At 33.5% G+C, this 12,673-nt stretch overlaps 1 long non-coding RNA gene across 1 annotated transcript in view; it reads left to right on the top strand.

The window, feature by feature from the left end:
- LOC141552732 (uncharacterized) overlaps positions 1–11,007 on the top strand; it is a 41,929-nt gene extending 30,922 nt beyond the window's left edge. The window contains exon 2 of the long non-coding RNA XR_012485241.1: positions 10,666–11,007. This is a non-coding gene — a long non-coding RNA (uncharacterized LOC141552732). The remainder of the gene's footprint in view (positions 1–10,665) is intronic.
- Positions 11,008–12,673: the final 1,666 nt, after the last annotated feature.

Genomic DNA, 12,673 nt, shown 5'->3' with positions numbered 1-12,673 from the left:
GCCTGGCTGATTACCATAGTAATTTCTGATTCAAAAATCTATGATCTTATGATCTATTTTTAAAAGATTAAAGCATCAGTGCTCCCCCACCCCAAAGTGTTTGTCTATTTTATACAAACCATTTAAAGATTGTTTTTCCTCAAAATTCTAAGACCATTTACAAGGAATTAATATATTGGTTGGGGGAAAAATAGGTTTTGTCCAAAGTCCAAGGGATATAAAAAGCAAGTCATTATAAATCATGCAATAGCTGAACAAATCACTTGAAAGTGATTATTTTATAAATCTGTTTTCAAAATAGATTATCGCATAATAACCATGTGAAGGTTAAATTTATACTGCCTTTATGGGTTATCAATCAGTAAATAAAGTGCTAGGTCTAAATTCAGGAAGGCCTGAATCCAAATCCAGCCTAATACAATAACTAGGTATGTTACACTGGGCAAGTCACTTAGTCTTTTGTCTCAGCTTCCTCATCTTTAAAATGAACTAAACAAGGAAATGACAGACCATTTGAGTATCTTTGCAAAGAAAACACTAAATGGGATCTCAAAAGGTCAGATGTGACTGAAATGACTAAACAACAACAATAACATGTGCCAAACACTATGCTGATAGTTGGAAATATAAATGATAAACCAAAACATTCCCTACATACAAGGTTAATAGATAGAAAGCAGTATTGGAGGTAAAGTAAGTCACTAATAGCAGTGAGGACTTTCTAAAGGAGGTGCTGCTCTTGCTAACTCTCGAAAAGAAATCAGGGAGTATAAGACTTAAAGATGAAGAGTGAGAGAATTTTGGATATAGTTGATAGTGTAAGTGTAGAGATGGGAGATAGAAGATTATAAGTGTGATAAACACCTAATAAGTCAATATGGCTTGACTACGGAATGTAGGTAGGAGAGTAAAGTGTTTAAAGAAAAAATCTGAGTTATGAAGAGCTTTAAATGCAAAATAGAAGACTTTATAGTTGATCCCATGGGTGATAGAAAACTTTTGGAATTAATTAAGAAACGGTGTGACATTATTTAATCTTCACTAAAAAAATTACTGTGGTAGTTGTATGGAGACTGGACTGAAGGGACAGGAGATTTAAAACATGAAATATAATTAGAAATCTATTGCAATATATGATGAACAAAGGTGATGAGGAACTAAACCACAGTGATATCTATGTGAGCGAAGACAAACATACAAGTGTGAAATTCTACAGAGAAAGAAAATAGAAGATTTAGCAACTGATTGGATATGTGGTGATGCAGAAAGGAAATGAGAATTCCATTATTATTGTTAATTTCGATGATAGGCAGGATAGTAGTGCCCTTGACAATAACAGAGAAATTTGGAAAAGGAGTGGATCTTGAGGCTAGAGATAATGAATTCTACTTTGAATGTTTTTAATTTAAGATACTTACAGCTCATCCAGTTTAAAATGTCCAATAGTTTGTGGTATGGAACTGGTACTAGAAGAAATATTAATGCTGGATTATTAGATCTACATTCTGAACAGCGATGATAACTGAATAAAAAGAATCTAAAGAGATTACCAATTGAAAGTTTATGGGGAGAAAAGTGAAGCTATTTCAGAGCTTTGGGAGATAGATACCTGATATTAATTATTGCAGAGCTTTTGACTATTATATATTTGTGCTGAAAATATACATTAATTCAAGTGTATTCTTGTACACTTGTATATAAGATTCAAGTATAGTAAGAACATGGTATATTTGTTTAATGCCTAGACATGGAAAACAATTCTCTTTTTAAAATATGCTACCAACACCAAAATATAATACATTATAATATACCATTACATGTAATATTATATGTTATATATATGAAATAAAATTAAAATAATGCAAATAATAATAAACATTGTGGCCATGTGACCATGCAGAGAGTTTAAAAATTTTATAGTTTTGCATTAAATAATCCATTACCACATTCCCTAAAAAGAAATGAATACGATTCTAAATTAAGGAATAAAGATGTCAACATTTTTTAAGTGGCATGAACATATAAGATTCTATTGAAAGAGAAAAATTAATTAAATGGCTTTTCCATCTCAGGATATTTTCCTCCAAAGATACACTTTAATTTGAACTTAAGATGTGTAAAGTTCCTTAAGTATATCAAAGAAAAACAGAGACTGAAGATTTAGAACTTAAACTGGAAGTCAAATTAAACCATTGGATAAAGGTGATTCAAAGTCTTGGTTTTCTCCAGGAATGATATGTAAAAAGCATAACATCATCAAGTGAAAAGATTGTGTATGTTAAAGGACTCATTTGACATACTAAAATCAAAGTTCAATTGGAAGAACAGTTTTAAAACAATTAATGCCTACACAATGCTACTCCTAATGTAGTTTTAGAACTGTGAAATAGACTTTACTAGATTTGGAAAGTATCCTAACACATATTTGTATTGAATGAATGAAATCCAAGATCCTAAGGGCATTTCAAGCATCTATAAAATAAATAAATACTCTGCCACCTAAAAGGAGAAGGAAAATTGAGACAAAATATCAAAGTAAATCACAAATTGTTTAAAAATTTACAGAAATAATTTTCTCTTTTTTAAGAAGAATAAATTATAAAAAGTTGTACATGCTACCAGATTTGTCAAAAGTAACTGCAGTAATACCTTTTGATCCCACAGTGTCACTACTGGGTCTGTATCCCAAAGAGGTTATAAAAAGGAAAAGAATCCATATGTTTAAAAATGATTGTAACAACTCTTTTTGTAGCAACAAGTAACTAGAAATTGAATGGATGCCCATCAGTTGGGAAATGGATGAGTCAACTATAGTATATGGATGTAATGGGATATTATTGTTCTATAAGAAATGATGAGCAGGCTGATTTCAGCAAAGACTAGAAAGACTTACATGAATTGAACCAAAAGAACTTTGTATATAGCAACAGAATAGGCTTGGGTTTTTTCAACAATGACATGATTCAAGGCAATTCCAAGACTTGTAGTAGAAAGAGCCATTCACATTCAGACAGAACTATGGAGACTGAATATGGATCAAAGCATAGTATTTTCATCTTTGTTTGTTGTTTGTTGGCTTTTTTTCTCTCTTTTTTTCCCCTTTTGGTCTGATTTTTATTGCATAACACGGCAAATATGGAAATATGTTTAACAGGATTCCACATGTTTAACTATATTAGATTGTTTGCTGTGTTGGAGAGGGGAAGAAAAGAAGAAAAATTTGGAACACAAAGTCTTGCAAAAATGAATGTTCAAAACTATCTTTACATGTATTTGGAAAAATAAAATACTATTGAGAAAAAACAAGTAACTGCAGTATTTTATGTTTGGAAGGAACCTATTAAATAGTTATGATATAAGGGGGAAATCAACAGGTGCTTCAGGGCAATCTCCATTTGAACTCAATCAACAATATGTCAACATGAAAAGTACTGGACAAATAGTCAAGTCATGTTGATTTGTTTATATAAACAGAAGGGGGCCTTCTGAAAAAAAAAATAGTCTCTGACTCCAAATCCAGTAATCTTTCAATTTTACTATATTTCCTCTCCTAACACATTTTGCATACCTTAAAGGGATACATCACATCAATTATTATATTATTTTTATTTTGTTCTTCTTAAGTTTATTTCATTGGAATCAGCTACAAACAGTTATAGAACAATTTGCAATAAAATTTGCAATTTGCAAATACAAGACTTATGAAATGAAACCTTACAAAACATAGAAGCTTAGCAGAAGAAATAAAAGTCTTGATTAACCCTGAAGCCGTCCCAATGATGCGTCCTGCAAGTCTGCAGATGAATCTGGATCTCAATGTCCTTATTCAATTACAAAAAATAAAATTATTTCATACATCTCTGCCAGTCATTAGTACATTAAATATAATGTTTGCATAGCAACTGGTCCTAGGATTGTTTCTATTTGACTCCATTGAAATAAAGATGAGAAGAACAAAATAAAAAACCTAGCTAATATTTTAAAAACTTTTTAAGGTCTCCAAAATATTTTGAGAGAAGTTTGATATAATTGAAAGATTTCACATGGAGTTGGAAAATTATTTTTGCCTTGAGAAAGACATTTGATCAGATTGGGACTCAATTTCCACATATTTATTCTTAAGTTTCTTTCTAATTCTGTATTTATTATAAGGCACATACATTATGAGCTTTGAAATAGGTATTTTTATTATGGATAAAGAAAGAGAGACCAATATGGCTAAGTAACTTTTGCAGAGTCCCATAAAAAGTCACTCTCTAAAATGGACTTCATATCTAGTTCTATTTTACTCTAAGTCCACTGCTCATGAGAACTATATTCAGTACCAGTTAGGAAGATCTATAGTGCAAACATTTGCATAGTACAAACTTCAAAACTAAATCAGAGAAATATCAAATCTATTTACAAAATGAGATAATGTTAACCAAGTTTTCAGGTAATAAGAAGATCAAAAGCTCAAGGTATCCACACAAAATAAGTATATACAGAAGAATAGAATCTGAGACAGGAGCAGCTAGATAGTAGAGAGGACAAAATTGTTTATCAGGGACAATCAGAAAAATGGGGATGATATATACTTTATCATTTTCCTACATCCTATCACTTTCCTAGGCTTCTGTATTTTGTAGGGTTTTATTTCATATATCTTTGCCATTCTGAGCATTTGGTATGGTGAAATCAATATAAAATGTTTTGATTTTTTTGTTGGTAACATTATATTCAGTCTATTGTGAGAAACAGTTTTATGAGTGATAACTATCCAGTCCTAATACTGCTTTTTTAGTTGAATTCTGAAAGATTGTCTAAAATATGTGTAGGAAGTACATGGATTTCTTCTTTACTAGTTTGTAAGAGATAATTTCTAGATCATAAATGGTATTGTCAAAAAATAAATTGAAGGATAAATTGATGGACTTTGACATAACATTTGAGGGGATGGATATATGGTACAGAAGATAGAGTATTGGCCCCAGTGTCAGGAGGGCCTGAGTTCAAATGTAGCCTCAGACACCTAATACTTAGTAGCTGTGTGACCATGAGCAAGCTACTTAACTCCAATTGCCTGGGGAGGGGGAGATTTGATTTGATTATGGAAATAACTGAGTCATCATTTTAAAATAATAGGTCCTATTTCTTCTTCCCTCTTTCCCTGATCTCTTGTTCAGCTGAAAACAATGCAACTCTCAGTGCAGATATCATCTTACAATGAAATCTATGGAAAAGATTGAGTTTCCCATGCTTCCATTTCTATTTCATTACATCCTTATTGAATTTCCCTAGGTTCAAAAAGACACATACCATCAGTACCAAATGTGACACTAAGAGCTTATCCAGTACAACCTGGATTGGAAGGATTTGCAAAGAAGTATACCCTCTATCTCCAGCTCATTTCAGAGGCTTATCACAGAACAATATCTTTCTTCTCTTTATACCTGAAAATTTCTTAATTTGAATTTTCTTTAAGCATTGGAAAAATTAAAGCAACTTGGATTTGGAGTCCAAACACCAGAAATTTATTCAATCTTGTGACCCTGTGAAAGTCACTTTGCTCTTATGAACTCCACTTTCCTCATGTATAAAATGAAGTTAGACTAAGTGATGTTTTTTTTCAGCTCTCACTTCCTAAGATACTAAAAAGGTAGCACTATCTTACAGAAAGGCCCCTGCTTTTGGAACATGAGAAATAGATCCCTATGTCTCCAAACCAAGAGATGATAGAAAGTTGAAGACACTTATTGATTAAGGGAAGTATAACAACTTTACCTTACTCTGATCTCATTTGCTAGATCCTGTGGGTCTATAAAAATAGTGATTGTTTATACTTTATAGATTTCTTAGTAGCTTTTCATAATTTCACAATTTTGTAGAAAAAAATCTTATATTTATTTCAAGCAATTTATTTTACAGATGAGAAAACTGAGGCTCATTAAATAATAAAATAAGGATTGGAATTTAGTCCCCATAATCACTTCGTCATGACAATAATTTAGATTTCATGAGCTGCGGGCAAAATTGGTCATTTTTTTTGTCTACTGCCAAGAATGAAGTACTTAAATGCATTCAATATATGGAAAACTAATTTTAAATTCAGAATTTGTAAGACAGGGACCCAATGTAATAATTTCACAGATCTAGGAAAACATTTAGCTTTCACTTCTGCAATCAATCATTATGAGAGAAGAAACATGAATTTTATTGTGTTACTGGAACAAAAGTAGTAAGTTATCCAACCTATGTACACTCATATATATTTCAATTGTTTACTGTTCATTGAATAAAAAGTCATGAATGGAATGGAGCTTCTTTATTCTAATGAGTTGGCCAAAATGTTAATCAATCCAGAATGACATGCATGGACCAGGAAAAAATTATGAATCAATCAACCACTGTCTATAATCCTTAGTGAAGCTCCCAATAAGAATTCCTTCATGTTGGTTCTCTAGAGTTTCATGAATCGGTCTAAGATCCCAGAAATAGGATAAAGAAAATGGGATTATTACCTCTTTCTGACAGCAAACAGAGAGGGATTCAGAGTGTGTGATGAACAACCAACCAGCCAGCCAGGTATGAGAAACCAACACTACTTTGTTTGAGATTGTTTTCAATGGATAACATACCAGCTGGTAAAGCAGAACAGCTCTGCTAGTGTCAGGCTGTGTGCCCAGGACCAGACTCAGCCAAATTTGTGAAGCAGATAAAATTTATCTGACTCTTATTTCAGCACCTCTCTACCTTGCTCCTGGCACTTTCATCCCTTTGTCGCCTATACGGTGTCCCATTTCTTTAGGGCTTTTACACTAGTCTGGCTGCTACTATCCTTTCATTCAAACCATGACCATTTTTTATTAACGGGAACCTTTAATGATGTCTTTTGCCTTTTATGTCACAGTCATTTCTATATATTCCAGCACTTTTCCCTTAAACTAATGACCTTTTCCTTGTAACAAAGAAAAACAAACACAACCTTTCAGTACTGTAATCACAGTTGACAGTATATACAACGTCTATACTGATGGCCCTTCACTCCTTCAATGAAAGAAAGTAGTTCTGATTCCTTTTCTCTGAGACTCAGACTGAATATTGCAATTTTTAAGGGTTCTATATGAGCTTTTTACAAATTCCAGCTAGACCTAATATACTGAGCTAGGACCTACAAAAACTCTAAAGATAACTAAGAGTAATTTCTTCCTTCTGGAGCCTGAAGTCTCAATCTGGGATGCACAGAACCTAAAACATCCATGAATAGATTTTGTGGAGTCTGTGAATGGGTTAGAAAATGCATGTTTATTTTCATTGGCCTCTAAATGAAATTTAGCTTTTCATTCAATTATGATTTGAAAAAAATATATTCTGAGAAGAGGTCTGTGTTTCAACAGACAGGCAAAGAGATCCATGACACATAGTGGTTGAAAACTCCTGTTCCAGAGATTTAAAGTCTAGAAAGGATGATAAGAATTATATCCAAATATCTTATATATAAAATAGAATAATTTTTAGAGCTCTAGTAAATTCTAAGAGTATAAGTTGAATTGGTAAAGAGAAAGCAGAAGAAATCACCTTGAAATTGCCTTTATCACTGAAAACATAGGTTCTGTCCTTTTCTCTATCATTATTTCTTTCCATCTCCCTGTCACTATATTATTTCTATTTATTTTTTCTCCATCCTTGCTCTTGTCCCTCACACTTATTCATATCCCTAAAATAGACCATGATAAGTGTATAAAAGATGTACAAACAAGCAGAGTGCTCTGAGAGTAAACAGAATGGGAAAATTATTTCTGACCAGAAAAATATCATTAAACTTTAGGAGAAAATTATATTTTAAGCTAGATATGTGAAGAAAAAAGAGGGATTGTAGGCATCAGAAAGTATATAAAGAGAAGCATGGAGGCAGTAAAGCACTGGATATACTCAAGTTTTGGCTGGTCTATAGGGTAACTGAACTTAAGAATTCATGGATGATAAAGCTAGAAGTGGACAGGTTGTGGAGAGCCTTAAATGCCAGGCTAAAGAATTTGGATTTTATTGAGTAGGCATTGAAGACCCATTGATGGTTTATGAGCCAGAGAGTAATGTAGTCAGATTAATGCTTTTGGAACATTACTCCTATATGGATTAGAGGGAAAGCACTAGATTCAGAGTCTGTTGCAATAGTCCAGGTATGAGGTGATGAAGGCCTGAACTAGAACAATTGTGGAAATTTAAACTGCAGAATCATGAGGTCTCAAGGGTAAGAGGGGGCACCATTTAATTAAAACTGTATTTGAATATGAATCCTTTCTAAAAAAAAATAGTACTTGCATAGCTTTTGCCTGAAGATCTCTAGTGGAGGGAAACATATTACTTACTGGGGTATCCATATTGCTTTTGCATAGTTCAAATTGGGAAAAAAATGTCCCTGCATCAAACTTAAATATATCTTTTGATAATCTCTATCCAGTGTTTTTAGTTTTATCCTCTGGGAACAAGTCTAATTCTTTTCCCATATGAGTCCTTGATATAGGTGAAGCATATTATCATGCCCTTCCTCACCTAAGTCTCTTCCTCAACTGATCATTCTACCTACAAAGGTTTCTTTTGAGGGGGCATTATCTGTATGAATCCTACAAACCTCTCTAGAAATAAAGGTTAGATCCATTTGGTGAAAAATTTTAAATATTAATAGAGAATTCTGTGGTCAATTTAAGAGACAAGGATTGATCAGTTAAAACTACCTCCCTGTTAGTAAATTTATTTATTTTTAATACATATTACTTTATAAATCATGTTAGGAGAGAAAAATCAGAACAAAAGGGAAAAGTTGGGAGAAAGAGAGAGAGACACAGAGAGAGAGATGAGAGAAAGAGAAGAAGAGAGTGAGACAGAGAGAAAAAGAGAGAGATAGAGAAATGAGTAGAGGATTTGATATTGGCAAGTTCAAGGGTCATTCAAGCAAAGGAGGGAAGAAAAGGTAATAATTTGAGATCATGGGATGATAGCATCATAAAACTAGTGCTAGAAGGAAGTTTAAGAATAATCCAGTCTGAAATTCTCATTCTACAGAGGAGGAAATTAAAACCTAAGAGAGTTAAGTAACTTGTCCAACATAGTAAATGGCAGAGATGGCATTTGAACTCATATTCTATGATTCCAAATTCTGAAGAGAAAGCTAGAGATATGTGGCTACATTTTTTTATTGAAGTGGATAAGAGTTTCTGTATAGAGAAGGAGTTGAGCTAAATATTACATTTCTTTAGAACTAACATTATAGGTAGCATGATAAAGAGTGAATGAAGAAAGTGTTAGAGGATTGTCATGTAGCAGTGGAGGCCCATTAAGTTTGGAGAAGATGAATTTGAAGTGGACCTAATCAATATGATTATGAGATTTCCTTCATGAGCATCTGAATACACTTGAGCAGGGATGAAGAAAATAGATAATGGAAATAACCCAGGCTCAGAATTTGTAAAGGGAGTTTGTAACAGCAGTATGATAGAATTTATAAAGAACTTTGATGCTCGTGAAATAGTTTACAAACATTATTTCATTTGCTCTTCATAACATCTAAGGGATTAGATAAAGGTATAATGGCCAACTATAGAATAAAAAACCTTGAAGGAAGTCACAAATGAGGCTAAGAGCAAACATGATGGCCTGGGAAATCACAGACAGGTGGAGTTATAGGAGCATAAGTTGAGGATAGTTGATGAAATGACAACATAGGACAAGCCAAGGAGTTCAAGCCTTTTCAAGACATTGATCATGATAGGGGGATGACATATTTTTGTTAAAGTGCCAAATGTCTGGGCAAAGTCCAAAAAATATGTTATTGTGACATTATGATCCTCACTATCATCATAGCTGATATCAAGAAAACACTTTAAAATTTGGGTCTTTATTAGTAACAGAACAAAATCTTCATTTGAGGTAGAGAGTAGGGATGGCCAAGGAAGATCCCGAGCAATCTCTGGACAGATTTTTTAAATGTATTTAAAAGGCTCCTAGAATGAATTATACATCAAGAATTAGGTTTGATTAAAGCTGTCTATGCATCTTCAATAATTTCTCAAATAATCTGAACAATCAGATTTCCACCCAACAGAGAAAAGTAAGTAAAGCTTTTTGTTTATTTGATTTTGTTTTTAACAAACATCATAACATGGAACATTGGAAAGGCACTGCAGTTTAGAATCTGTTGATCTTTGTTTAAGTCCTTGCTCTGTTGTCCTAAGTAATCTTTACTTGTATGATCTTTAGCAAGTCCCTTTCTTTCTTTTAGCTTCTCCATTTTCTCATATATAAAGCAAAGCAGTTAGATTACATCATTTCTAATGTCTCTTCCAATTCTAAATCTGTGATTCTATGAATTCAATTTATTGTTGAGTTGAACTTTCCAACTCTTTTTGTTCTTTAGCAGCCAGTTGGATTGATTTCATGCAGACAATAGCCTCAGAGTGACACATAGAGGTGATATGATTGCATTCAGTAGGTGATGTCTTATGATCCTGTCAACAAGGTGCAGCTGTGAAGCTTCTCAGCTGATCTAGGACAGGGAGCAAACCAAAGACCGACCTGCTTCAGGATGTTTGATTACATTGACTTCCTCCCTGTGTAATGTGGCACACCCAGCTATGAAAATAAACTTGTTTTGAACAGTGGTATTTTCTCTTTCTTTTTTACTTTCAGATTACCCCAAGATACTGACGGGAATTTGACAGTATCTGATTACCTGGTCTTGAAGAAAAGATGCTGCTTTGCTAGAAGTGGATATTCCTCTCTGGAAGGATAACTTTTGGTGGAGGGGGAAATTCAGATGACATTGGGGCCTTCTCTCCTTCTCTTGTCATTGTCACTGCTTCCTTTGGGAGATTTGCAGTGTGTAATGGTGCCTCTTCCTCAATGCCTTCCCTATCAACTTCTCCCCCCCCCTTTTTTTTAATCAACATTCTAATTTATCTGAAAGGCTTCAAGAAAAATGAAAAACCTTCCTATGAAGTTGTAGTTCAATAAAAAGAAACTTCTTGAGGACATTTAAAAATTTACCTTTATATCTCCAATATCCCAAATAGTATCTTTCAGTTTGTGAGTTTGGGTATGATCCATCTGATTTCACTAACAAAGAGAACTCTTAGTAGAAAAACTTTCTCTGTAATTGAACATTGGGAACTTGTCTATACTTTTTTATCAAACTGTCGAAGGTATATTTGGAATCCCTGCTCATCTCTCCTCACTAAAATTCATCATTCATCCACTTCCAAGATGTTTTTGAAGTATAGGTCTTACCATTTCACCCACCTATCCAGTAAACTCAAAAGCCTCTATAACCACCTGGATACATACCTATAGTCACATAACTAGTATGTGTTAAACATGGGTATTAAACTCAGGTATTTCCAATTCAAAGGTCCACCTTTTATCCACTATTGTAAATATAGGGGTTGCTATTTTTAAGAGTCACTCTTAAAGAGTTTATAATCTAGAATTAAATGAAATAATATTTGTATTGTTCTTAGCTCAATGTCTGATAACAAAGTAGAAACAATAAATATTTGTTCCTTTTCCCCTTCTGCCCAAGACAAAGAATACTAAGCAATATAGACATCGCACATGTATAATTATGATGATTTTTTAAATAATGCTTAAGGTTTCCAAGTGTTTTCCTTATATTATTTCATTTGCTCTAAAGGCTTCTTCCCTTACTCTTAATCCACATGGCCCAAAAAGACAGGTATGGAAATTTGGTCTGTGTTCTAGGTTCTAGGTACAGGATATAGAGTTCCCAAACCAGAAGCTAGCATCTGGGCACCTCAGGGTCCATGATTCCGGGTCAGGTATTGTACTCAGCTCAGTAGAGAAGTCCTGAGAAGCCAGGGTTCTAAACCTAGTCCAGGGAGCTTTACACTTGAATTTAGTGGGAACTAATGCTATGTAGGAACTAAACTAAATTGTGAGCCTATTTCCCCTCAACTCCTCAGAGACTGAAGTGATATAAGAGGGATTTATATGAAGTATTGGAGTAAATGTTCATTTGTTTGCTCATTTTATACTTCTAAATTAAATAGTCTTGCATAAAAACAAAAGCAAAAACAACAACAACAACAACAACAACAACAACAACAAAACCAAAAACAACAACAATAACAACAACCAAACCTAATCTCATATTAAGTGGCTTTAATGGATTTGAGATATGTGACTCTCCCAAACTGGGGAGAAGACAATCAACAAAGGCTCTAGCCACTGGCTGAGATGAAAAAAATGATTTCCAGTTCCCTTTACTTGCCAGACAGTCTTAAGAGATAGACAGAATGGAAGAATGGACCAGAACTGTCCTCAGAGAGTGGAGCCAGAGCACATTCATGTTGCAAATTTATTTAGTGGATTCTGAAAAGAAGGCCATTAGAATTGTGACAGTTTTCCTGACCCCTATAACCTTTGATCTTACTGAGTACATTGTAAGAATCCTGAGGACATATGCTGTGGCTTTATACTTTGGTACTGTATCCATGCTTCTAATTTGAAAATTGTGTTTCTCTTAAATCAGAAACAAACAGAAAGCAAAACAGTACTATTGGAGATATAATCATGTAATTCAATTTAGTTAAATGAATGTGAGATTATTGATTACCACTAGATAGTGGACCTAAAACAATTTATTGAATCACAAAATCTTGAAGTTGGAACCATCACCCAA

Source organism: Sminthopsis crassicaudata, chromosome 1 (genome assembly GCF_048593235.1).
Source record: "Sminthopsis crassicaudata isolate SCR6 chromosome 1, ASM4859323v1, whole genome shotgun sequence".
NCBI lineage: Eukaryota > Metazoa > Chordata > Mammalia > Dasyuromorphia > Dasyuridae > Sminthopsis > Sminthopsis crassicaudata.
Note: the sequence above shows the minus strand (reverse complement) of the source record. Positions and strands in the feature narration are given on the sequence as shown.